Consider the following 5,486-nt stretch of genomic DNA (forward strand, 5'->3'; position numbering starts at 1 on the left):
ACAATGTACAACATGGCATTCTTGTTGCAAGTTACAACTTATAAATCCTAAATAAAATAAGCCATTTTGAAAAGTGGTTACCAATAGCAACAGCACATAGTTTTAACCACCCACCTACAACATAACATATTACAATATAGTTGTAAGCAGATGTAAGAACATTTTTAAAGTGCATAAAGTGCATGTAAAGCATCAATAACTAGTGTATAAACAGATAAGGAATGCCTGATAACATGATGTAGTAACATATGAATTTGTACACGTTTTAAACCCACCTGTGACAGATTTATGTAGCCAGTTAATAAATGTTTTACAACACATTGTAAATATGTGTGATCTAATGTCATGATATACTGTATGATTACATCCTTTTTGTGTTATCAAGTACTAATGAACTGTCTGTACACAAGTTATGAGTTCTTCATATGAGTTAAAATTGTTGACTTAAATAAACACATCTCTGCTTTAAGCTACATAATAGTGTTATAAACCATACATTGGGTGTTTATACACTGCTTGTTAAATTCCTGAAGTATACATTGTACTGCCAAAACATAGATAATGCCAGTGAGTTTGCATTACAGTAGAGTTTATTTGCAGGGTCTGTATTGATTAATTAGTTTGCATTTTCACTATATGATGTATGCAACGTATGTATATGTATACTATAATGTGGTATTGTGTGTGTGCTGTGTTGTTGATGAGGGTTGCTGCATCCCAAACTGCCATGATGATGGGGTACTGAACATTTCCGTTGTTGACCAGTGAAAGCTTGTGCAGCAGCTGTACAAACCTAAGCTTAAGTCCTGAGTCCGAGCTTCACTCTGGGAGGGGGAGGAAGAAAAGAGGGAGGCGAAACACGGGTGTGGTGGAGGTGGAGGGGTGTTTAACTGATGGCCATAGAGAGGCGTAAGAGTCGGAGCAGAGGGTGGTCATCCGGCCCGGTCACTTAACCAAGGCCTAGCGTGCCCTGAGCAGCCGCCGCTCATTGACCCGCTGACAGGAGCTCTGGACATCGAGGAGCTTCGCCCCACACAGGAAGGTCACAGGGTCAATCAGTCCTCTATCTGCCATCAAATCAGGACTGGACCCAAAAGCTGTGACTTATCCCCTAATCAAAGGGTCAGTGATGTATTGTCAGGCACACAAACACAACAAAACACACACACACACACAGACACAGACAAAACAAATTGATTTATCAAAGGTGTTAAGGCTTTTTTAGACTAATCTAGTTTCAAGGTTTTCAGACCATCTTAAACTGTGTTTCAACAGAGAGAAGACAAGTATGAAGATATTACATTTCTCTGAATGTGTGTGACATTTGGATGTCACACACATTAGATGTTTAGGTGTTTTTGAAATAATTAATTGACAGAGGGTGTTAATGTGAAGGAGAGAATAGAATAGAAATGTGATGCTAAAGTTTCCACTCAACCTTGGTGAAGAACAAATCACAAGAAATCCCACTCTGGGTTAATAACCATTTTATCATTTACTATCTAATACTAATAATATTAAACTTATTTGTTGTACCTAACTTGTACAAGGGAAACAATAATCTGGGTCTGCAACTAACAATTATTTTAATTAGTGATTAGGTCTTTCTTTAAATTAATTATTCAATGAATAGATCATTAAAATACCCTTCACACACCAAAAAGGGGCATCTTCGAATTTCCTTGGGGAACTGAAGTCTCTGATGATCAATAATTGACTAATTTTTTATTCTGCAAATAAACACTGAATATAAATGGAATGGCTTACATCTTGCTTTCTAACCAGTGGTTATGTTACTTGAAATAAGATACTTTCAGGTTGCACTTTAAAAGTCCCTTATATGTATCACATAATGTCTGTTATATAAAACTGCAACATAATTTACCATTTCTAGAGCCTTCCTGTGTATAATTGGGTGAAGTCATCCTTTTTTCACATTGTTTAAGGGTTTTTACTCTGAACACAAGAGGAACATAAAAGATGTGCTCTCCAAAAGGAAGAACAACCTCTCTACAACATAATGTGCATGATAAAACCAATACATTTACATACCAGCACTATTACACAATAGAGACACTACAGGTTAAACTCTTAACAAGCTGTGTGACAAAGTCTTCCTCATTACACACTTATTTCACAGCCAAAATGATCCCACTAATTTGTGACTAAGGACTGTTAAGAGGGTTCGAAATCCGTTTTAAATGGATTTGAGGTTTGAAGAGGATGTTGTCTTTCTGAGCAGAAGGAAGAATGGATGAATGAAGTTCACACACTTAGGTGAGAGGGACCATCATCTTGAGGGTGCTACAAATATATTACTCCTCTGAATGAATTAGTTTGTCTTGAGCGACTGCCGGTCTAAATGGAATTCTTTTATTGTGAGCAAGAGATGAGTGCTGCTATTTAAAATGTTCTACACTTTGGTGTAAAGAAAACAAGGTAGAGGAAGGTAAAAGGGGACAAAAATGTAATAGCAAAGAAATTAGTTTTTGTTCGGACATTCACATTGTGTTGTGGGGGTTGTTACAAAATTGCTTGGCGGCATTTGTGCACCTTAGGATACACAAGATGTATTATGGAACAATGATTCCTAGGACAGTTTGACTCAGGGTTGATTAAAGCACCATCCTATCGAGAACAGCAAACAATTTAGGCATAGATTAATTAATCAAAAACTTAAAACAGGGAAAGAAATGAGTTTGAGGTTAAAAAACAAAATGCAGAGATATTAAATGGACATTACATGTCTGCATTTATCTTGTCACATACACTCTCCTCTTTTTGGATTAACCCTAATCATACTCATCCTACAGCGTTCCTAAACCATGTCAATGGACTGTGAGCAAAGTTTACATTGTCTAATTTATCCAATTTAGGGAAGCTAATCTGTGAAAGGGCTCTCCCAACATCACATCTGAAGAATAAACATTGTGACACGTTTGAACTCTGGAAACTTACAAACCGTAACACAAAAAGCTGAAAATGCAACACTTCAAGTCTATGCAATAGTATATTATTTTCAAACACATATCTTTAGTGTCCTAAATCATATGTAAGGCTGTGTTGACTGTGTAATTAATAAGAAAGTGTACAAAGATTTAATAAGGGAAAGAAAAGTGTCTTTAGGGTATAATAAGATATAAAAGGTATATTTACATGTGCGGGGGTAGATATGATGCATCAAACTAGCTAAAGTAGGTTGTGTTGGGGGTTATCCGTACAAATTTGTAAATACCAATTAGTGCAGTAACAAGGATACTCCAAATTATAGCTTGGCTGTCGCACTTGTTATACTGTCCCTCATACCAGAATTAAACAAAGTATCATCATCCCCACAGGAAGTGCAACACAGTAACTAATATGGTAAATACTCACATAATTCATTCCGCACTACATGTAGAATAAATGTCACACTCAGAACTTAAACAACCCCCAAAAAAAGTGATGTGAGTGTAGTGTATTTTATGTACAAGATTTTTAGCACATAATCCATGATATCCCTTTTAATTCTTTGTTTTTTGGTGTAAAATGTATTTTCACCATTTCCCATTTGGAGACATTTGTAAAATCTGGCAACTAAAGTGAAGTCTTTGTTTGGTGGGATGAACCCATCACTTCCACTCTCTTACCAGTTTTGTTATTAAGAAATATTCAGTGTAGCCAATGACAAAAACGGCCTATTCCGGGGACTTACTGGTATATTTAGACAAGCATTCTGCTCTGTGCCGAGCCTTTCCAAACCACACAAGTATATATTTTTAGATGATAACCACACAAGGACAACTGTTGGTGATTTTCAAAAACAGTCATGTCACTCACACGTGATCACGGCCAAACAGCAATAACTCCCCCCTTTACACTCATCTTTCTCTCTCCATATTTCCATCTCAGCACCATATTTGCCCTCATATTCTCCTCCAGTCTTCAGTTTCACCCCACTCCTCTTTCTCATGAACCTAGCTCCCTCTGCCTCTGTGTCTCTCACCCTCCACCCCCACTCCCGCCATGTCCATTCCTTCGTCCCCCACTGACTGTGTGTCTCCAGGTCTTTCTGATTGGTCATGGAGATTTCTCCTCGTTCTCCACGGCAGTGTGTTTATTTATGTGTGTGTGCGTGTGTGTGTGATTGTCCACCTTGGCCGCTCTGCCATGGGCACTGCCCTGACTGCGGGTGAGAAAGCGTTAGCTGCATTACGCTGTCTCTTTTGTTGTTGGTTTTACACTCAGGCTCACACACATGTGCTTTTCACTCATATAGTCAATCTCTTTAACGTTAATTAAAACAGGCCAACAGCCAATAGTGGCACCAAAGAGAAGAAGAGAGGAAACACTAAAATAATCTCCATCCCCCTGAGCCCTGGAGAGCTCAGTCTCTAAGACTGCTCAGGGATACTCAGTGTGCATCCCAGCATTATTGTATCATTGCTGAATATATCACAAACACATTGCAATATGTAGTATCACTTGTACATATTAAAACATCCTTCATTGTTCTGCATAATAAGTAAGGTTGTGGTGTTATTTCTTTATTCTATATTTGTCTTATTGTCAACCAATGCAATGAAAAACCAAACCAGTATTGAGGTGTAGTATCTGTGCCAAAGAGCTCAATTGTGGTCTTAAAACAATTAAAAACACAGTAGCCACACATTTGCAATTGGTGACATGTTCCTTCATTAAAATAACACTAGTTTATTTTCAGTCCCACATTCATGCATCCTCCTGCATCATAAATACTCACTAGAGCAATAATTTTGCAGTAATTTGCAGGCAAAAATATTCTTCAGTAAATGCATTAACTTTTGTCTGAATATTGTTTCCTATAAACTATAGTGACCAAGTGAAACTACAAATTTGCGAGTAATTTTTAAATATTCAGTAGTAACCAACAGCCTTGGTTAGACAAACTTACACATGGTTGTTTTGGGTCTTTAAATGGGATTTTTTTGAAAATAAACAAGTATACTGTAGAATAACATTACCCTTAGTGACACAGCAAGATAGACAAAATCACAAAAAATGATGTAATAGTAAGTAAATGTATCGTTGATCGGTGTCATACAAATCTCTGATGGGGCTAATCAAAGTAAACCTACTAAACTTAACTCATTTCATTTTATCTTATCTTTCTGAGTTCTTATTTCCCCTTTACAACAGAATGGCTGGTTTTCCAGTTTGTTTAATAACTTGAGAATAATAAGAATAAATAGTAAAATCCTAATCAGAATTTCAGTCTGAATCACGTGCTGGAGTCAGAAGTAACCAGTGGTCCCATGCTGGTGAGTTTTGACCCTAATATTTGTGGTTTTAATCCTGTCTGACACTCATAATCTCCATTATCTTTGAGTGTCTACTGTTCTGAGGTCTAAGACGGTAGGGGACCAGAGGAATAAAAAGATGCTCATCACAGTTGCTTCTTAACAGATAAAATCAGTGACTGTATTGGCGTTGGAGCTGTGCGTAACGGCTTTGCATGTGTGGATGTT

This window comes from Etheostoma cragini, chromosome 2 (genome assembly GCF_013103735.1).
Source record: "Etheostoma cragini isolate CJK2018 chromosome 2, CSU_Ecrag_1.0, whole genome shotgun sequence".
NCBI classification, from domain to species: Eukaryota; Metazoa; Chordata; class Actinopteri; order Perciformes; family Percidae; genus Etheostoma; species Etheostoma cragini.